Genomic DNA, 23,387 nt, shown 5'->3' with positions numbered 1-23,387 from the left:
ACCCCGGAGCCCGCCCTCGCCTCCTTGTCCCGCCGGTAAGAGAGGTGGTTTAATCCACAGCGGCAGGACAGGCATTCCAGCAGCAGGACTTCGGCCCATCCGGGCCGGAGAACCGCCGGGGGGGGGCCCGCCAACCGGCGCGGCACGATTCCCACCCCGCCGAATATCCGGTGCCGGAGAATTCGGCAACCGGCAGGGGGCGGGATTCACGCCAGCCCCCGGCGATTCTCTGACCCGGCGGTGGGGGGGTCGGAGAATCCCGCCCATTAACTTGAATTCAGAGTGGACTGCATGTGCTTCACCACAGTCACCTTCTGTGATTAAAAAGGATTTTTTTGTGTTAATGAGACCATTGTAGCTTGATATGTACTTTGTAATCTGTGTTAATCTTAAAATCTGTGTGTAATTGTTAATATAATGGGTGAATAAAGGAGTATTGTATTACAATGCAATTTTCCATGTTTAGTAAATGTTTTTTCTTGTTATTAAAACTAATTAAGGGTTCTGTGATTCTGTTCCTGCATGTTTTATAAAGAAAAGTAAAGCTTACTGTCATTTAAGCCAGGGTTCTATTCTGGGATCTTCCTGTCCAATTATAACACCAGTTGGGATCATAACAGTGTAGGGAAATGTCCCAAGGCACTTAGAATACTCTCATAGAAAGGTAGAATAAAAAGTTATTCAGCAGTTGTAAAACATGAGTTCATTATTTACAAGCTTAGTACAAACAAATGTTATGGAATATTCCTACATTTCTAATATTTGAGTTTGCATTAGGTAATTTACCCAAAACACACAAAAAAAATTCGCTGCAAATATAAGTCAAGTTTCACACTACTAGCTCATTAGAGAAAAAAATTACACTTGATTATATGCTCACGTCAAATATGCCATTCTTTTAAGATTATGTAACATTAGCATCAGTTTTACCCTTGAACAAACAGCATAACTAACCTTGTTATCTGATGTTTTAATATGAGTTACTGGACATTGAATGGATGAAAATCCTGATTTGTGAATCACTGTCTTGATAAAAAGCTTTCTTTACAACACGACTGCCGTGTTTCTGGGACATTCCAGTCAAATACAGGGTTACTTGCGCTGTATGTTTAGTGGGCTGAATTGGCGGCAATGCTACTATATAGGAATGGTTTGTTTGACCCAACCACATATCCAAATGCAATGAGCTCTTCAGATATCCAGCGTAAAGCTTGAGTTGAAAAGTAAATTTAACTGAGCACATTTGGAGTAACAAGAATAAATTCAATGCCTCTTTCAGAATTTAGAGGATACGTTTTCAACTTGGTACTCAGGAGTACTGCAGATCAGCCACATCTTACAGAAAACGTCACTGATGACGATGGAACTAAAAATTGGTGCTTTCCATAATGGATGGCACATTCACAACATCAATGTTACACACTAATGGCAAGTTAGAAATCAATTTTTTTTAAATCTCACCGAGTTACAGGACAATCTGGTTCTGGCTGCCTAATGGAATAAATATAGCTTTCAAAATATATCCATTTCCTTAAAAATAAATTGCTGCCACTACTACGGAGAATGAAAAGACACGTGTCATTGTGATCATCGTGATATCATGTACTATGCAAGTTCAGCCACTGCAATATGTTTGGCTATTGAGTGGGAAGAGGTTGAAATTAGGCATAGAAACACAAGCTATTGAACAAGGAGATCTTTAGCTAGTGCCATCTTAATTTGTGCCTTGTTAAAGTGATATCTTACTTTGTTTCTTGACAGAAACCTGTGCAACCTGTGGACGATCCCTATGGTACAAATGCTGTTATTGTTTTTGGAACATTATCTGTCCCAGTAGCAGATATGTATCCCGAAAGTACACATTCAGTGTAAGTATAGCCTTCAGGCGCACAGTACAGTTTTGTAAAATGCATTGAAACAAGTTCCCAATGCTTTGAATTATTTCTTGTCTCATTCATTGCAATTATCCCATTTCTCCTGAAGCTCTTTAATTGTGCTCATAGCCATCTGAACAATATTCCATTCTTCCTGGATGACCATAGACCTTTTTCAGTGAGTGAGTGTGTGTTTATGGAGATTCCGTCCGCTTTGAACCCAAACCTGTCCTCACCTGGTATCCACGCACATGCACTTTCTAGCAGAAGTCACAATACGATGGTCAAGAGCAAGAATCCAGTTGGATTTAACCATCCTCTCCCCATTTCTTACCTCAAATGTTTACTGCCCCAACCCTTATCAGCAACCAGCTCAACACAACATGAAGATCAAACCAGGTATCTTCCTGGTTTGAGATTTAAACCCCGTATCCTATCCCATAAAAAGTCTGGTTATTTTCACGTCTATCGTAACAAATACCTCTACCTTTGCTCACTCACACGGCCAGGGATCTTAACCTATTTCATAACATATAAGCTTAACTTCTGCAATATTAATCTTTCCAGCCTTCCATGCTCTACCCTTCATAAACTAAAACACCACCAACCACATGCCAGTGTCACACTGACACCTATCTATCTAGAAATTTTGTCATCGCTGATATAAACCGGCTCACTGTCTTCCAATTCATTGGATTCAAAATCCTGATCTTCATTTATCATCCCCTCCATTGCCTTGCGCAAATCTAACTCCACATTCTCCTCCAGGCCTATGTCCCATCCTGGACTCTCGAGTCTTCTGAGTGAGGCCTCCTGTGCCTCACCTTCTCCCAACTTTCCATCATTGGGCATGAGACTTCTCGGGCGTCATTCTCCGACCCCCCGCCGGGTCGGAGAATGGCCGTTGGCCGCCGTGAATCCCGCCCCCGCCCCCGCCGAAGTCTCCGCTCCCGGAGATTGGGCGGGGGCGGGAATCCAGCCGCGCCGGTTGGCGGGACCCCCCGCTGGATTCTCCGGCCCGGATGGGCCGAAGTCCCGCCCAGGAATTGCCTGTCCCGCCGACGTAAATCAAACCTGGTATTTACCGGCGGGACCAGGCAGCGTGGGCGGGCTCCGGGGTCCTGGGGGGGGGGGCGCGGGGCGATCTGACCCCGGGGGGTGCCCCCACGGTGGCCTGGCCCGCGATTGGGGCCCACCGATCCGCGGGCGGGCCTGTGCCGTGGGGGCACTCTTTCCCTTCCGCCTCCGCTACGGCCTCCACCATGGCGGAGGCAGAAGAGACTCTCCCCACTGCGCATGCGCGGGAAACTTTCGGCGGCCGCTGACGCTCCCGCGCATGCGCGGGGAAACTGACAGGGCCGCTGACGCTCCCGCGCATGCGCCGCATTTCCGCGCCAGCTGGCGGGGCAACAAACGCCATTTCCGCCAGCTGGCGGGGCGGAAATCCCTCCGGCGTCGGCCTAGCCCCTCAATGTTGGGGCTAGGCCGCCAAAGATGCGGAGACTTCCGCACCTTTTTGCCGGCGCGATGCCCGTCTGATTTGCGCCGGCTTTGGCGCCAGTCGGCGGGCATCCCGCCGTTGGGGGAGAATTTCGCCCCTCATCTCTATTCTCTGAAATACACCCTAACCTCTTGTCTTGCCACTTCAAAAGCTTTATTTTCACCAAGCCTTTGATTACATCCCTTTAAAGGGAGACTGGTGTAGGGGTAACGCCGCTGGGCTTGTAATCCAGAGGCCCATGCTAATGGTCTGGGAACGTGGGTTCAAATCCCACCATAGCTGCTGGAGTATAAGGCTAGTCTCAGTAATGGCTCTGTGAAACTATTTTCGATTGTGGTCAAATACCATTCTGGTTCACTAAGGTCCTTTAGGGCAGGAAATCTGCCATCTTTACCCCGTCTAGCCTAAATTTGGTGCCATAGATTATCATAGAATTTACAGTGCAGAAGGAGGCCATTCGGCCCATCGAGTCTGCACCAGCTCTTGGAAAGAGCACCCTACCCAAGGTCAACACCTCCACCCTATCCCCATAACCCAGTAACCCCACCCAACACTAAGGGCAATTTTGGACACTAAGGGCAATTTATCATGGCCAATCCACCTAACCTGCACATCTTTGGACTGTGGGAGGAAACCGGAGCACCCGGAGGAAACCCACGCACACACGGGGAGGATGTGCAGACTCCGCAAAGACAGTGACCCAAGCCGGAATCGAACCTGGGACCCTGGAGCTGTGAAGCAATTGTGCTATCCACAAGGCTACCGTGCTGCCCAAGGCGTGGTAGCAACGTCGTTGACCCTTAACTGCCCTCTGAAATGACCTCGCAAGACACACAATTCAAGGGAAGTTACAGATGGGCAACAAAGTCTCGCCTTGCCAGCGACACCCAAGTCCCACGAAAGAATAATTTTAAAAGCACGATTCCATCCATTGCTGGATAACATGCTTCTCTTTCTTTTCTGTCTCATTGGAGTGTTCATTACATTAAATGATCGACATAAATGCAAACAGAAGTATAGAATTACAGCAAAGAAGGAAGACATTCGGCCCATAATGTCCATGTTGACAACATGAAAGAGCAACTCAGCTAGTCCATTTCCCCTTGGCCTTCCAAATCATATTGGTTATTAAATGGCAGCATATATTACCAACAGAACCGGAGACCTCTACATCTTTAAAAAAAAAATCTTTGTTTAGAAGTTAAATGCTGATGACTTCATCTATCCTAAAGGTGTTGTGAAACTCAACCATGAAAGATCGCTGCAGCAATTCGGGAGTCTGAGTTAATGGCTTTTCCCCCTATTATTAATTCCCCTTGTATTGCAAGAACGAGGGACTCCACCAACTCTAGTGCTTTGTAGTTCACTGTTGGAATACCCACAACAGGTTCAACAAACAATAAAATTAACCCTAATTCTCCGTATTTGCTGCTTAGAAAGGGAAATAGATGGTGAACCTCACTGTTGAAATGAAACTGTTGAACAATGGTTTAACTGTTTGTCAGATGCAAAGAACGGGTTTTTTGGAGCAGTAACATATTGGTTAGGACTACTTCCACTAGTGAGTGGAGAATTAAGTGAAGGAACATTGAGGGATAATTTTCACTTTTGGGGATCGGATCTTTGATACACTACTCCCAATTTTCATTCTGTTAACTTAAGTAGAAAAGAAAATGAGGATACGTGAAAGGGAGGTGGAAGCAGATTCAATAATAACTTTCAAAAGGGAATTGGATAAATACTTAAAAAGGTGGGGGGGGGGGGGTGGAATAGGCACTGTTACAGGGAAACAGCACAGTAGTGGGACTAACTTTCAAAGAGCTGGCACAGGCATGATCAGCCGAATGTATCCATTTCTGGTGCATTGGTCGTGAACCGTAGGATCTTGTTCTAGTCGATTTTTCAGACAGCTTTAATTCCTGAGACAGTCAGCGAAGCCACCAAAATTGCTCAACAGGAAGAGTCACCCTCAGTGTTGATTATTGGTGTTTCCATGGGTGTTTTGACAATTCCATTGAAACATTTACTTATTTCTGATACATGTGATTGAAACATCGCTGTCATCACACCAGCAACCCACACCAGTGCACCAGTTTTATTTTACAAACCTGGGGTAGATTTTCCACCCATCAGTGTGCCAGGTTGATGCAGCCATCTTAGAATATAAATTAGGTTGTGCAACTTGTTATTAATGATCAGTACAAAATGAGCATTGCTTTTAATAATCTTTATTAGTGTCACAAGTAGGCTTACATTTACACTGCAGTGAAGTTACTGTGAACTGCCCCTAGTCACCACATTCCGGTGCCTGTTCGGGTACACTGAGGGAGAATTCAGAATGTCCAATTCACCGAACACACACATCTTTCGGAGCACCCGGAGGAAACCCACACAGACACGGGAAGAACCTGCAGATTCCACACAGACAGTGACCCAAGCCGGGAATCGAACCCGGGTCCCTAGCGCTGTGAAGCAACAATGCTAACCACTGTGCTACCGTGCCGCCCAAATTTAAATTTAAATTCATTTAAATTCTAGAACACTGACAACTGGAATTCCTGAAAGCGAGGAAGAGAATTCTGCATCTTAGACAGCACCAGCATGACAAGTGAGTCACCAATTTTTCACACTTTTATATTGACTGAGCTGTGACTATTTTCAAGATTAAAAAAAGCAATCCACCAAATTGTTAACAGCAATGACAGAATCAGAGAGTGATCTAGGAGTGAACACTTGTCAGAATAAGCGCCGCAAGAGAAAAAAAACACCTCTCTTTTAACAAGCTCAGGAGGTTATGGCAGCATCTGTACGGAGAGAAAAACTGAGTCAGTGGGGTGGATTTTCACTGCAACGGGATGTCTTGGGAGCCCTTTAAAAATCTCCTCCTCTGAAATTTTCAAAGAGTTGAGCCAGGTTTTTTTAAAGAGTTCTTGTTCATGGTCAGACGAGCCGTGAACGCTGGTCTGCCGAGGGGACCTTTTGAAAGGTAAGTTCAAAAAGGTGCTCCTCGTGCCCCCTGTGCCAACCACAGCTTTTTCACCCACCCCTATGACCCCTCTTGCCCCCACTGACCTTTCAAAAAAAAAAATTCATTGGAATTTTATATGTTTGAAAAAAAAAGAAGTCATTTCACTACAAGCCAGTAAAAGTGTCATTCATCCGGGCCCTTTAAAGCATCAATAACAAAAATCACAAACACTTGAAGCCACTGAACCTGTCTAAATAAACATTGTGGAATTGACAGCAGAGATCAGTGAGCCTGGGCTGTCAATTAAATAATGTTTTCTCTTGGGTGCAGGTGTTTCATTTAATGAATGTCTGGGCTTTCAGAGAGGCCTCATTATGAATGAATTTGATACTCACTCACAAAAGGGGGTATTAGAGCAGGAAACTAAACTCGATGTTTGCTGATAGGGAGCTGCGAACAGAGACTTCAAGTGATAGCTTTGCTGTGGTGTATTAATGCATTTGAGAGGAAAAAATAATGTGGATTAAAATGATTTCCAAACCATTTGTAATTTTTCTTGAGTTCTCTGCCTGAAGCAGCTCTGACCCACAGTACCATGACCTCCACTCTGGGTAGGGCAAGGCAGAGGTCTCAAATCAATCCCAGCTAGAACCAGTATTGAATCCTGCGCTGTTGTCAACAAACTGATCCACACTAGCTGCCCAGCTAACTGAGACAACCACACCCCGCCCTCACCACCACATCCCCTCCTCCTAAGTTGCTGTGGCAACATACATTGCATACATCTTGTAGCCTGGAGCTATGGATGATAGAGGGTTCAATTACTTTCCATCACATGACTGACCAAGGATGCTCTCAACACCTGCCATTGTCGTACATTGGAGGGATTTACACGTTGATACTCAACCAGTTTGCATGCGTTGTGAACATATCTTCCTTGGCCATCAAGTCCTGGAGTGGGACCTGAAGCTAGAGGTTCTGGTTCGGAAGCAGGAACGCTATTCACTGCACCACACGACTTCCCCCATTTGTAACTAAAGCCTGGAAATTAGAGTGTGCTGTTTTAGGTTAGCAATACTTAATTCATTGGTAATTAACCTATTTATTTAAACTTGGCTAATATCACATTAAAGTAGCAAAATAACTTCTAAAATCGAAGCATTTCAAAACTAATGTAACGCTGTGGAGTAGATCTTGACGTTGCGTGATAATGTAAAATGGATAATAGCAAATCGGCAGACTCCTGGGGCGAAGTTCTCCGGTATCGGCGCGATGTCTGCCGACCGGCGCCAAAAACGGCGCAAATCAATCCGGCATCGAGCCGCCGCAAAGGTGAGGAATCCTCCGCCCCTTGACCAGCCGAGCCCTAACCTTGAGGGGCTAGGCCCGCGCCGGACAGATTTCCGCCCCGCCAGCTGGCGGGAAAGGCCTTTGGTGCCCCGCCAGCAGGCACGGAAATGAGATTGCCGGGCGGCGCATGCGCGGGAGCGTTAGCGGCCGCTCACGGCAACCCCGCTCATGCGCTGTGGAGGGAGTCTCTTCCGCCTCCGCCATGGTGGAGACCGTGGCGAAGGCGGAAGGAAAAGAGTGCCCCCACGGCACAGGCCCGCCCGCGGATCGGTGGGCCCCGATTGCGGGCCAGGCCACCGTGGGGGCACCACCCGGGGCCAGATCGCCCCACCCCCCCCCCCCCGCCCCCTAGGACCCCTGAGCCCACCCGCGCCGCCTTGTCCCACCGGTAAGAGAGGTGGTTTAATCCACGCCGGCGGGACAGGCATTCTAGCAGCGGGACTTCGGCCCATCCAGGCAGGAGAATCGCGGGGGGGGGGCCCGCCAACCGGCGCGGCGCAATTCCTGCCCCCGCTGAATCTCCGGTGCCGGAGAATTCTGCAACCGGCGGGGGCGGGATTCACGCCAGCCCTCGGCGATTCTCCGACCCGGCAGGGGGGTCGGAGAATCTCGCCCCTGATTTTCATTAACTTCAGTTGGACGAATAATCAAGAGAAATGAATGGGTTAAAGCAAAGTCAAAGTCTAACCCTCTAACCTCTAGGTTCAAAACATCTAATACAAAGATCTTAATGTTCTGTCATTTGTCAGGCGGCATGGTGGCACAGTGGTTAGCACTGTTGCTTCACAGCTCCAGGGTCCCAGGTTCGATTCCCGGCTTGGGTCACTGTCTGTGTGGAGTCTGCACGTTCTCCTCGTGTCTGCGTGGGTTTCCTCCGACAAGCCCTGAAAGACGTGCTTGTTAGGTGAATTGGGTATTCTGAATTCTCCCTTCAGTGTACCCAAACAGGCGCGGGAGTGTGGTGACTAGGGGATTTTCACAGTAACTTCATTGTACTGTTAACGTAAGCCTACTTGTGACAATAATAAAGATTATTATTATAGCCAAATTAAACACATAAACTGTTCCCAAATCAATCGATAATCTCCAGGCAAAATACCAATTATCAAACTAAATTTCAGGATATTAAATGCTGAAGAAAGATACTCAAAATACTCAAAATGAAATATCATTGTCCCAATTTCACGATTTTCTGAAAACATCCTTGATGTTAATGTTTTTTTAAAGTTGCCTGGTTTGAAATGATTGGACATTGATAACACAAAGAATGAAAAGATAACTTGCTTTTTTTACCTTTTCTTTCTGAGGGCTGTAACCATCAAATTAACATTTGCCCCTTTTATTAGCCTTGTTGACACAAGAAAATCCAACAGGCTGGCAACCTAACCTGTCTGATCCTGGTCCTATCCTTCATCAAAACTGATCATTCCAATTGCTGGAATGGCAACTAGCTCTGCCCTTACCTCATTCTCTCTGCAGTTGACCATAGCTTTGCAATACACTCAACGTCACAAGATTGACTAACACCTGGAGTATTTTGTGGAGCCCTTGTCATCTAATTAGAGGAAGAATATTATCACCCATGAGAGGGGATAGATTGTATCAAGATGGTATCGGTGAGTGGTGAGGGAAGGCTGAAGGTGTTTCATCCTTCTCGAGGGTAATTAGGGATGGGAAATAAATGCTTGCCTAACATACAGTGCAGAAGGAGGCCATTCGGCCCATCAAGTCTGCACCGACCCACTTAAGCCCTCACTTTCACCCTATCCCCGTAACCCAACAACCCCTCCTCTCCTTTTTGGTCACTAAGGGCAATTTATCATGGCCAATCCACCTAACCTGCACGTCTTTGGACTGTGGGAGGAAACCGGAGCACCCGGAGGAAACCCACGCAGACACGGGGAGAACGTGCAGAGTCCGCACAGACAGTGACCCAGTGGGGAATCAAACCTGGGACCGTGGCGCTGTGAAGCCTCAGTGCTATCCACTTGTGCTACCGTGCTGCCCATGTAATTGTTCACTATGGCAACACGTTTCAAACCAAGTCAAGTATTCTGCCAGAATTTTACTCAGGAAATGCCCCAGGTTGGCTGCATTTACAGGCGGAATCCAATTTGAGTGTCAATCGGGAGTTAAAGCAGCTGAGTGGGGGACCCCTCACTGAAGTAGTTCCTAGCTTCCAAACATAAACATAACAAGAGAAGGAATTTTGACCCCAAAGTTACACAGTGCTGCAAAATAGGTCACCAAGGATACCCATTGAGGTGGGCAATATTAAGGGGGAGGTGCAATTGGATGCCATTCTTCAGAGAGAAAGGACTGAGGGGTAAGAGGAGAAGGTGGGCAAGTGAAATTGTGCTGACCTTGTTGGGACAAATTGCCTTCTCCTATTCCTATCAGTGGCGGTGGGCACACTTCTCCAAGTATGAAGCATTTGAAAAGGTGGAGCTAACAGTCAGTAACTAATCCTTAGCCAAGTGCACAACAAAAGCAATCTATCTTCTGTAAATCTTGCTTCGAAGTGACTCAATTGCACATGAATACTGAGAAGCAGCCATTCCACTCTAAAATGTGGTAGTGTGGTGGTTAAAGATAAGCATGAAAAATTGAGCGGCTTAAAAGCCACAACAATGAAATTCACTGGAAATGAAGAATGTAACAATTGCAAATGACATGGATTGGACACACCGTGGCTGTGTTTTACTGTCACATGCACATGCTGTTTTGATCACAAATTAAAATAATGAATCGAATCCAAAAGGGCACAGAGCATTGTCAATTATAAGGCAAGTATAATGTTAATATCAGTAATCAAGATTGATAAAGTAGTGAAGGGATGAGATGGGTTTTGTGGATCAATTATTTCACCTGGATGGGCGAGGGTCATCGAGGGGACCACGTTGACATGTCATGGAAGGGTAAAACTAGGTTGGCCTGCTGTTTGATTTGAGCCGAACTGATATTGCAACCAAAGCAAATTACAATCATTTCTGTGGTATCAGCATTACAAGGGTTAATGTAGTGTCAAGAGTAGCCACTAGAGGGAGCTAGAGATACAACTATATACGGCAGTGATGCTAAACATAGAACATACAGTGCAGAAGGAGGCCATTCGGCCCATCGAGTCTGCACCAACCCACTTAAGCCCTCACTTCCACCCTATCCCCCTAATCCTATAACCCCTCCTAACCCTTTTGGACACTAAGGGCAACTTAGCATGGCCACTCCACCTAATCTGCACGTCTTTGGACTGTGGTAGGAAACCGGAGCACCTGGAGGAAACGCACGCAGACACGGGGAGAACGTGCAGACTCCACACAGACAGTGACCCAGCAGGGAATCGAACCTGGGACCCTGGTGCTGTGAAGCCAAAGTGCTAACCACTATGCTACCGTGCTGCCCACGGGAGGAGGCTTAGGGGAGGAGTGTATGCAGGAGACAGCAAGTGAAGGTCATAAGAGCAGATAGTGTGAGAAGGCTAGATTATAGTTTATACCAGTAGTGAGATTAGCAGTAGATGAGTGTAGTTGGATGTCATTGATCAATTCTGTATTCTTAAGGACTAAGGGCGGCAGCACAAGTGGATAGCACTGTGGCTTCACAGCTCCAGGGTCCCAGGTTCAATTCCCCACTGGGTCATTGTCTGTACGGAGTCTGCCCATTCCCCCCGTGTCTGTGTGGGTTTCTTCCGGGTGCTCCGGTTTCCTCCCACAGTCCAAAGATGTGCAGGTTAGGTGGATTGGCCATGCTAAATTGTCCTTAGTGTCCAAAAAGGGTAGGAGGGGTTTGGGGTTATGGGGATAGGGTGGAAGTGAGGGCTTAAGTAGGTCGGTGCAGACTCGATGGGCTGAACGGCCTCCTTCTGCACTGTATGTTCTATGTTCCAAGTGTCGGAACCCAGTTTAGTAATGGAAGTAAAATCATTTGTTTAAGTAAAAGCTATACGGTGCTCTTTATGGAACATTACGCCAACCATCCTAAATAAGCAACACAAAGAACAACACAATTTCTGTGAGACAACAGCAGAGCTGATGCACGGGCACCTGTGATAAGAATAGGCAAGAAAAGGCTGGCTGCTCCATCCAGGCTGACCCATGTGGTTTTGATGTCCTCTGCATCATGATCCAAACCCTTCCTATTCCCTCCGACACGCTGCAATATCTTTGAAGAGGGGAAAGCGCAATAAAAATCCAGAATAATTGGGGAAAATTTGGAATAGTCCTCTTCAACTGCTTTAGGTGATCAAAGCTAGTACTGGAGACCACGTTATCCCTGACTCATATCACAGGGTATCCAACTCTTGTACAAGGTGTTCCCTCCCAGCTAGGAACAGATCCAGATCTGCCTTGAAGGAATATTAAGCAATCAGCATTCACTGCATGAGGCTGCAGCCTGTTCTGCAGGTTCACTGTTCACTAGGAATAGAAGAAACATCTTGTCCTAACCTTACATAACTAAGCATGATCGCTGGTTCTGCCTGACCCATCCAGCTAATATAATTGGCCCAATTAAACACAACCCTGTCCCTTTGTTATTGTATAAATCGCAAGCAGTTATCATCGGAGCATACACTTTGCTAAAGTCAACTGACTCAACTCTTTATGCCTTTCAGAGTAATTAGGGTGTTGTAAACTGGGAATTAATGTTGTAATCTCCTTCTCACTCATCCTAAAGCTTTAATATCAACCACCATCTGAGGAGATAAAACTGTGCACTGTCGTGTCTTGTGAGTACAACCTATGAGCTTATTTGATTTAACTATAGCTTCAAGGGCTTGATGATGAACCTATAATGCATTATAATGCATTAGCACCCAAATCTCTTTTGTTTCACTATTTAGCAATTCACTATTGATATTATGCCTGCTTTGAGATCAATTATCAGTGGAATCTGACAGTTATTGGTATTAAGACCAATTACTTATTGTTACTTATTATTTTCATTAGAGGCCCATTTCCCCCAACTCATTGAGATCTGCTCAGGGGGAGTTGAGAATTCTCTATAGTCCTAACACTCACCCATATCCATTTTTTTGTCTTTATCTTCTGAATCATCCCTGCAATACTATGGGGGAGATTTTGGGCGAGGTGGGAGCAAAGCCTCACGAGAGTCCGGAAACGGGCCAGGGACGGTGCCAGGGGTGGATTCTCTGGGAAGCCCCATGGTGGTGGGGGGGGGGGGGGAGGGGGCGTGTTCCCCTTATATTTGTTGGGGGAGGGAAGAGCTGCTGCCTGTGAGTAGATGGGGAAGAGAGCTTTTGATACTGCCGTGACGGTTGGTGGGGCAGGGGGAGGTGGTTTGGGGGGCAGGAAAAGAGAAGCCCCCGATACCACCATGATGGTGAAGGGAGGGGGATGGAGCCACTGATAGAGCCATGATGGCGGGGGCGGGGGGGGGGGGGTGTGTGGGGATGCTGTCACCCCAATGCACGTGGGGGTGGTGCATCCATGTGCGTAAGGGGTGGGGGAGGGAAGTATATTTTTAGCGCAGATCGGGCACCCTTGAAAGTTGGACCCCAATCTCTGGAGCCAGCCTTGCTGGCTCTATCAGGACCCATCCCGCCAGAGTGACTGCGCAAACCACGCCCCCCGATTCTCTGTGCACTGAGTGCCAGAAGATCTGGTCTGAAAACTCCACTGTGCTTCTGGAGAGAAACATGGTGGTTTTCAGCCAGAGCCTGACATTCTGCCAAATGTTGGTAAAATTTTTCCCTATATGTAGATCATTGATGAAAACAAATGGCCCTCATACCAATCACTGTGCGATCACACTGGATACCTGATCTCAAAGCAGGAATATTCCATTGACAACAAAGTTCTGCTTGTGGACTTTCAATAATTCTCAATCCATCACAGCAGATTACCACTAATTACAAAAAATGTACCAATAGTGAAGTATCATGTGTGGCACCTTATCAAAAGCAATCCAAAAGTTCAGGTAAAAATTGTCCGCTGGGTTACCTGTGATTTATTGAGCAGATTCAACCAAATTCATAAAGCACACAACCGTCTTTTGCAGAAGCCATGTTTGACAAGGCCGAGGTAGTCGTTTACGGAATCTTTATTATTTGCTTTGAGGATCTAGCCCTTTGCTAAAGTGAAACTTACTTGGAGCGGCGTTAGCATCTTTCCAGTCTCAGGGAAGAGTTCCCCACACCTGACCCACTAGGAGTGCTGTAGAATGCACTAATCCGAAGCTCTCACCTTCATGTTGCTGGTGAGTTTCCTAACCACTGCAAAGTCCAGCCAGCAGCAACTAATTTAAATTGGGCTCTCATTGCACTGTGGGAGCCTGATTTAAATATGACAGCGAAGTGTCTCGCCTTTCCCAAGATGAGATGCACATACGCCCCGAATTGGCACAAACACAGCACATTGAGGATGTGTTCCCAATTTTTTAAGGTTTAAACTCCCACCCAACCTTCTCCAGAACTAGCCATACCCCTGGCCAAGCTGTCCCAGTACAGCTACAACAATGGCATTTACCCAGCAATGTGGAAAATTACCCAGGAACATCCTGTCCACAACCTGTCCCACATCCTGTGGGACAAATCCCAACCCGGCCAATTGCCATCCATCAATCATCTCTTCATCACCAGCAATATGTTGGAAAGAGTTGTCAACAGTACTATCAGGCAGAATTTACTCAGCAATAATTTGCTCATTGACACTCAGTTTGGATTCCATCAGGGCTACACAGCTCTCGGCCTCATTACAACGTTGGTCCAAACATGGACAAAAAAGCTAAACTCAAGGGATGAGGTGAGAGTGACTTCACTTGATATAAAACAGCATTTGACCAAGTGTGATATCAAGGAGCCCTCGCACAACCGATGTCAATGGGAATCAGGGGAAAATTCTTCACTTGTTGAAGTCATACCTGGCTCAAAGGAAGATGGATGTGGATGTTGGAGGGCAAATCTCAGTCCTGGGGCAATGCTGCAGGAGTTCCTCAGGATGTTGTCCTCGGCCCAACCATCTTCAGCTGTTTCGTCAATGATCTTTCCTCCATCATATGGTTCGAAGTGAGGCTATGGATCGATCACTGCACTATGTTCAGCGGCATTGGCAACTCCTTAGATATTGAATCAATACGTGCCATTATGCAGCTACACCTGGACAATATCCAGGCTAGAGTTGATAAGTGGAAAGTAACATTTGTACCACCCAAGTGTCAGGCAATGGAGAGAATCTAAGCATCTGCCCTTGACATTCAATGGCATTACCATTGCTCAATCCCCCACTACCAATACTTGGGGGGTTACCATGACCTGAAATGGAACTGTACTAGCCATATAAATACTATGGCTACAAAAAAAGATGAGCGGCTGGACATCCCGTGGTGAATAACTCATCTCCTGACTCCCCAGATCCTGTCCACCAGCTACAAGGCACAAGTGAAGAGTGTAATGAAATACTTGCCTGCTTGAGTACAGCTCCATTAACATTGAAAAAGCTCGACACCATCCAGGACAAAGCATCCCGCTTGATTGGTACCCATCCACTGCCTTAAACATTCACTCCTTCCTTCACCGCTGCACAGTGGCAGCAGAGTGTACCATTTACAAGATGCACTGTGGCATCTCACCAAGACACCTTCAACCGCAATTTAACCCACCTTGAAGGACAAGTGCAGCAGATGTATTGGAATGCCATCACCTGCAGGTTCCCCTCCAAGCCACTCACCACCCTGACTTGGAAATATATTGCCGTCTCTTTACTGTCACTGGGTCAAAATCCTAGAACTCCCTCCCCAACAGCACTGTGGGTGCACCTACAACAGATGAAATGCAGCGGTTCAAGAAGGCAGCTCGCCCCCACTTTCGCAAGAGCAATTAGGGATGGGTAATAAATGCTGGCCTAGCCAGCAACGCCCACATCCCATAAACAAATAGAAAAAAGTCCCTGGGGTGGGTCTTGAACCCATAATCTCTACTCTGAGGTAAACGTTTTGCCGATTGAGCCACAGCCGACATTCGCGCTGTTTGTTTCACACCTGTCAATTCAAGCACCTATTTTCCTGTGTGTTTACAAGGTTCTACAGTAACTGCTGAAGATTTGTTAATTCAGGGGACCTCTTTTGCAAGCAGGGCCTACATTGCCTTTGCACATTGAATCATCAGGATGTACTTCATTAAGCCTTGTGCAACATCTTGATGGTTGCAGCCAAGCCTTGAGCAATGCTAACATGTAACTATCCAGTGAGGGTGTGTGAAAGACTCACCCTCTCTCTCACTTATTCATCGCCTGAAAGCACCTTGCTTCAAGATTGGGAAATCTTCCTGCCAACTACTCAATTGTGGCAAATTTACCTGATTAAAAAAGGCTAGCGCGCATTGCGCAAAAAGGTTCCACCATTGCATTTTGGAATGGCTCTGAAATAAAAACTTCCAACTTGTACATTTGTTTCCCTCAGTGGTTAGCACTACTGCCTCACGATGCCGAGGACCCGGGTTCGATTCCGGTCCCGGGTCACTGTCCATGTGGAGTTTGCACATTCTCCCCATGTCTGTTTGGGTCTCGCCCCCACAACCCAAAGATGTGCAGAGTAGGTGGATTGGCCATGCTAAATTGCCCCTATATTTGAATAAAAATAATGGGTGCTCGAAATTTCTTTTTTTTTTAATGTATTTCCCTCTGACAGATAGGAAGGTGAATAGAGATATGGGTTTGGTTCCTTCAATTACCATCTGTTTGTAAATTACCAATGGTTGTAAAACCATTGTGTTTTTAATGGGACAATATGATCTTTATAACACTGCTCCAAGTGTATTATTCGTGATGCTACCTTTTGTTCAGTTTCTCCCTGTTTTATAGATACTTGAGGATTTGAACATCTTATGTCTCTCCCTTTTGATGTGGAGGTGCCGGCGTTGGACTGGGGTGAGCACAGTAAGAAGTCTTACAAAACCAGCTTAAAGTCCTACAGGTTTGTTTCGATGTCACTAGCTTTCGGAGCACTGCTCCTTCCTCAGGTGAATGAAGAGGTATGTTCCAGAAACATATATATAGACAGATTCAAAGATGCCAGACAATGCTTGGAATGCGAGCATTAGCAGGTGATTAAATCTTTACAGATCCAGAGATAACCCCAGGTTAAAGAGGTGTGAATTGTGTCAAGCCAGGACTGTTGGTAGGATTTCGTAGGCCAGATGGTGGGGGATGAATGTAATGCGACATGAATCCCAGGTCCCGGTTGAGGCCGCACTCATGTGTGCGGAACTTGGCTATAAGTTTCTGCTCGGCGATTCTGCGTTGTCGCGCGTTTTAAACTTTTTTAAAGTTATTGGTCTCTATGGGAATCGTAACATGTGCAACCCAGCAGGGTTGTGTGGTGTCGTGGTCACTGTTCTGAAGGCTGGGTAGTTTGCTGCAAACAATGGTTTGTTTGAGGTTGCGCGGTCTTTGAATCTGTCTATATATATGTTTCTGGAACGTACCTCTTCATTCACCTGAGGAAGGAGCAGCGCTCCGAAAGCTAGTGACATCGAAACAAACCTGTTGGACTTTAAGCTGGTCTTGTAAGACTTCTTACTGTGCTCTCCAATTTGAGCAATGCTGTGTATTAAGAGTTGGGGAGCATCAAGAGGAAGTAGACCAATCTGCCAATATAGAGGCCTCGAAGTGCAAAGCAGTTAACATTTTTCAACGATTAATACATTTACGTGCACAAAATGATGGAGTCTTAAAGTTAAAACCTTCACTGCACAGAAATGTGGTTCACAAAGACCCATTTTAAATCGTGGAGGTATTTGTATAAACAATTCATGGCAATCCAACCAATTAGGATTACGCTGCACCTGCTGACTATTTAATAGGAACATCTGTCATATGTATATAAACTTTGATGTTATTTAGTCAGCTACTTACTTTTACAGCTTTGGATATACCTCTGTAAGATGCCTCCACAATTTAAAATGGGTCTTTTGAAATTACTTTACTGTGCAATGGACATATTTTTTAGCTTCAAAACCCTGTGCTTAATTTAACGGCAAAACATTTAAGTATCATTTTGGGCGTGATTGGCAGGTGGTTCCCAACGGCCAAGCCGGCGAGATCGCCGGCCTGTATCTAACGACACTTAGTGCCGGAAATGAGCTTCTCGCCATTACTGGCTGTCTCGCCATCTGATTCGCTGGACTCGCGCCGCAGCAACTCGCTACTAACAAGAGGAACTGCTCCCTCACCACTCACTCCAAGTCGACACACAAGCACGGCAGTGCGCAGACCTGCTCCTCTTTTTGGAGATGCCGACCTGGCCAGGCTTCTGGGCGCAGTGGATGTGAGACGGGACATCCTGTTCCCCCAAGGGGTATGGAAGGCCAACAGCAGGGCCACCAATACCACCTGGGAGGCAAAGGCATCGACGGTCAGTGAGAGATTTACATTCAACTTCAGAGTCGCTAATGAGATGGAAATTTGTGCCAATTGGGGTTAATGCTATGCTCGCCATTATTGGGCATGATCCGGAACTCTCCATCGAGAGTGGGCTGGTTAGATGGCAAACTGATTCACGTCTGGCGGGGATCTTGATTTTGGCCACTCCCGCTATTTAACCGGCACGTCCAGATCCTCGCTGGCCGCAACGCGATCGTTAACTCACCCCCCCCCATTATTTGGTATATGTAGGGATATTCAAATTTTGAATAGATTTGAAGTGGCGGATAGGCCTACTTCCTCCCAATGATCCCAACCCCTTAATCCAGACCATCGCTTAAAGGGGAGGTGAATAAGAGGCTGAAATCCTAGAGCATCAATAAAACAGGGCAAAATTGAACAAACTGTATGCTCCCAAAAATATCCTTTATCTTTACCCAGAGGTGGTCTGACCTTGAGGCCTCTTCCTACACAGTTAGGAAGAAAGAATAAAACAGGGGCCATAACTCTCTGGCTGGTGCTAGTCACTTTTCCCACAGGCAGTGCACCCCCACCTGCGGATTTCCCGGCGTCATGGGGTGGTTTCAATGGGAAATCCCTCGGACAAGCAGCGGGACCATAGAATCCCGCTTTCAGCAAACGGCGCACCACCGAGAAACATGCTTCACCCTTGGAGTTGCACATCCTCGCGTTTTGTAACGTGGAGAAATCATGAGTGCAAATCCACATATAGCTTACTGTATGGGATGAATTATCAGCACAAAAATATTGTACGGCTTGACAGCATACGGTTAGTATGTCTTTATTAGTTGTGATATTTATTAAATCTTTATTCGTGTCACAAGTAATAATAATAAAAGTTCCTGATTGTCACATTCCAGCAAGGCCGGTACAGGAATTGAACCTGCACCGCTGGCCTTGTTCTGCATTACAAGCCCTTTGGTCTTACATTAACACTGTAATGAAGTTACTGTGAAAATCCCATTTTGTTAAAATGCAAAAAATGGAATTGAACCCGATGAATTATTTTCACAAACAGTAATTTCTACTTTTACATCTTAAACTTTTATTTTCTGTTACAGAACTGACACCATGCTCATGAATGTTTTTCGATCTGAAGACATACTTGCACAAGAATATTATTATACTTTATTATGTACATATCTTCCCATTTATAAGCTTGTTTAAAGTAGTTTGATTTTGTCATTTTCTGTTCAATTGTACAAATGGTGCTTTTTCTTTATAAAGTTTTCACAGAATACAACTTTTGTAACGCTTTGTGGCAGAATGCATTGTACATTTATGCAGGGTACACATTGGTCAAGACAAAAGATTCCTGTGAACCTGTTCTCCCAAAGTAAACTAGGTTTCAGGCAAGAGGTGCTCTTTATTGGAACAAACGAATGGGTGTGGAAAGCAGGACTTTGTAGGGTAGATTTTACATTGCTGTGAAAAAGCCAAACATCTCCCCATCGGAGAAGGATGGAGGAGGCAACCCAGAAGGAAAAAAAACAGGAAAATGAGGGAAATAAGGATACTGGGTCTGAATGTTCTTGTACACATTAAAATGGAACACCAATAAAAACTGGGAAATAGGAATACTGGTACAAACTTTTTTTTTTCTTGTTGGGAATGGACAGTCCTCGTTAAGCCACCTGTTGCAAGCCTCCAACCTCTATTCTAGAAGGGTACAAAGAGGAATATTCAGAGCAAGTCACCTTTCTCACTTTGAGCTGAAGGAAATGCACAGTCTAATAGAACCGTGGCAGAGCCTGTGAAGGAAAGGATGGAGTAAAGCAAAAGATTAATATGTGTGGTGAACGTATTGTACTAACCATTCACCATGTATGTCACTGTATCACGCTGTTGCCCATGTGGGCTTTACCTATGGACCATTGTACGATATTACATGGAACGTATCATGTTGGTGCCCTTGTGGGCTCCGCCCCTGGCTCCGCCCCTTGAGGGGAGGTATAAAGAGCAGCAGCCCTGTAGGCGGCTCTCACTAGCAGAGCAGTCGCAGACAGGCACTGTTCTAGTCGATTAAAGCCGCAGTTTACATCTACTCTCTGTTACGCGTGAATTGATGGTCGCATCAATTTAATCGGCTACAACACCACTATGGAATCGGCCCTCAAACCTGACCGACTGGAACTCGACCCACAGGCCGCGGAGGCCAGGTTGCATCAATATGCACTCAAAAAATATCTGTGATATCCTTGTGACATATCACCTGTAACCTAAATCCTAAACTAACCCCCAAACAGTTCCTGGAGTGTTTTTTGCACCATCAGTGGCACCTCTTGCAGATCTCTAGCTTCTGTGTATCATGTATTATTCTGTACAGAAGTAGCCTAAACTTTAGGTAAGAATAATTAAATTATCCTTTGAACTGATGTTATTGTAATTATTATCTATGTTATTGTATCAATTGACATGTGAATGTGCAAGATTTTGAAACATTTGTTTAAGAGTTGGCCCTGAGTTTTGTTTTGGGTCGTTGACAAGTGGCCATCATTGCTGGTAAGCTTGAGGGTGAACCATTTGAATGCTTTCACCTCCTGGAAATGACTGCAAGGACAGGATACACGAATATTGGTTTCCGGCCTGTTATGATTTTCACTCGTGAGCAGTGGGCACAGAGACCGTCTGAATAGCAAGTGGAGACAAAGGTTGAAATAATTTTTTTTAAACACGCCTTGTACAGATACCCCCCCAATCACATTATATTGGACATGTTTCTATTTGTGCTCAACAGATGTGCAACTTTGTAAATTTGGGAGTACAGAATTTTAGTCAAACAGTTGTTCCCTTCCATTGGCTTCATCTGAAGCTGTGCCTGCTTAACACTCCTGTCCTTATTTGATCTATAGTGGCTTCTACTTACCAACGTCCTAAGTTTTCATGTTTTATTCTCTTATAAATCCGCCTGTGACATTGCCCCTGCTTCCGCCTGACAACTGCATGCCAAAATGCTCCATTCGTCTAACTCTGATTTTTTGCACACCCGCCATGCCTTTGCACCACCGTTTAGTAGCTGAGTCGTCAGCAGCCACTTTTTGGAATTTTCCCACTAAAGCCCTCTAACTCGCTCTCTCTTCCTTTAAGATCTTCATTCAACCTGTGTCTTTAATTGAGCTTGTGACCCCCCCCCCCCCCCCCCCTTCCTAATCCCCTGTTTTGGGCTCAGTGCCTATTTTCCTCAATCCTCCACGAAGCAACTTGGGACACTACTATGTTTAAAGCACTATGTAAATGCCAGTTGTTGGCCTCGTCTTAATCTCTGTCAGTATCTTAAACTAGAAAATCAGAATTTAGTTCACAATTCTAATAAGTGTCCCTAATTCCCACGTTCTGTCCTTCAGTCACTTCCTCTGTGGAGGATATCCCCATTGCTGTTTGTTTGACTTGAAACAAAATATCCAAACATCTGCCAGTCATAAAATAGCCCAGGCATGTTTTGCTACAAGATGTTCCTAGTTTTGTAATTGTAATAAGTTGTATGGAATCCTGTGTTAACAGACAATAAAGCTGGACAATAGGAACTGGTTTAGCATAGTGGGCTAAACAGCTGGCTTGTAATGCAGAAGAAAGCCAGCAGCGCGGATTCAAGTCCCGCACCGACCTCCCCGAACAGGCGCCGGAATGTGGAGACTAGGGGCTTTTCACAGTAACTTCATTGAAGCCTACTTGTGACAATAAGCTATTATTATTATTATTATTATTATTAATAAAGCATTATAATTGTTACCTACTACAGTGAAATCTTTCCTGAATGACAAGTACAGACGCATATAAGCTTAAGCCTGTGATCTTAACAAAACAAGTTGAAAGAATTATTGACCTACTCGAGTGTGAAACCTTGCATGACACTGGCAGTAATATTCATGTGTAATGGCCATAACATTACAAGAATGAATCACACTGTCAGCTTGAAGAAAAAAATTCAAACGGTGAACTTCTCTTGATTTGACTCACAATTCAAGGGTGTGCCTCATATTATTTTAGAACTAAAGTAAACACCATTTCCCAGAAAATGATGACTCCATTGACGCTAGAAAAAACACACACAAACCTACCTTGTATTAAAACCTTTAAGTAGCATGGAACATGACAGTTCCTGGCCTACGGGTAAGAAGAAATTGGCATGCCGAAACAAAGTGGGCGGGATTCTCCGGTTTCCCCAAGCCTGGCGGTGCGCCATTCGCTGGTGGTGGGATTCTGCCTTCACGCCGCTTGTCAATGGGATTCCTCATTGAAGTCACTCCACACCGGCGGTGAATCCCGACGACCAGAGGATTCCGGCCGGTCACTGTGTCAACGATGTGTCACGCTGGATAGACGTTCTGATATTTTCCTGACTTACTTTGCCGTGAGATGGAGACGCTTTGCAGACTGTTTTCTCACAAAATTGGACAGGTTTGTTATCCACTTGATGTTCTGCTGAAGAAACGTGCTTGATGAAGCAAACATGGGGTGGGATTCTCCGTCAGCTGATGTCGGAATTGAGAAATTCAATGGGGCGGGATATCTGTTTTGCTGCCGAAATCGTGGCGGCTGCCAGTTTCACGCCAAGGTTCACTTGTGGTTTTAAAAATCGTGAAACGGGCACCGTGGCTGCTGAGGGGGAGAGAGTGGGTATGGAAAGTATCCAACATCGCCATAGTTTGTTGGCAGTCGTGCCGCTGGCTGGGGGAGCTACTGCCATGGTCGGGGGGAAAAGCGGGTGTCAGCAAGTAGGTGGACTGTGGGGTCGGGGTGGGCGGGCACGGAGCACCATTGCCGTGGCCTGCAAGGCAGCCATGCAGCTGTGCATGCCGCAACTGCTCACTGTGAGCATAGGGCCACATGCGTACGGGTGTCCCTCCAGGGCAACCCCCCAGGTGCCCTCTGGCCCGAGCCGACCCATCAGCGGGATGGGCGTGCTCCAGCACCACCAGTGCCCTTTTTTTGGCTGGGATAAGTGTGTGTGTGGGGAGTGTAATGTGTATGTGCGGCTGCAGCTTGTCAGCCTCCCGAGTGTCAATCACGGACCCGGCAAATCCCGCACCATTTCTCACTGGAATCGATTATGTTCCACGTGGCGCCGGTGCTAGCCCCTCCATGGTCGCTGAATCGGTCCAGGTGCAGTGCCAGTTTTACTGTTGTGGAAGTCCACGAATCCTGCCCCGTTCTCAGGAACGGAGAATCCTGCCGATGATTTATCATTTCTTTGCTTTTCAAATCTTTGCTGAATTCCTCCTGGAAAATGTTAGCGATCCGGCTGAACTGCAGTAAAACATGGCTGTAGCATATATAAAGCGGATTAGGTAACCATA

At 46.0% G+C, this 23,387-nt stretch overlaps 1 long non-coding RNA gene across 1 annotated transcript in view; it reads left to right on the top strand.

Moving 5' to 3' along the window:
- LOC140387277 (uncharacterized) overlaps positions 1-21,767 on the top strand; it is a 118,598-nt gene extending 96,831 nt beyond the window's left edge. The window contains exons 2-4 of the long non-coding RNA XR_011933826.1: positions 1,762-1,868; positions 5,914-5,983; positions 19,152-21,767. This is a non-coding gene — a long non-coding RNA (uncharacterized lncRNA). The remainder of the gene's footprint in view (positions 1-1,761; positions 1,869-5,913; positions 5,984-19,151) is intronic.
- The last annotated feature ends 1,620 nt before the right edge of the window (positions 21,768-23,387 follow it).

This window comes from Scyliorhinus torazame, chromosome 12, assembly GCF_047496885.1.
Source record: "Scyliorhinus torazame isolate Kashiwa2021f chromosome 12, sScyTor2.1, whole genome shotgun sequence".
NCBI lineage: Eukaryota > Metazoa > Chordata > Chondrichthyes > Carcharhiniformes > Scyliorhinidae > Scyliorhinus > Scyliorhinus torazame.
The sequence above is the reverse complement of the archived record's forward strand: the minus strand, read 5'-3'. Positions and strand labels throughout refer to the sequence as shown.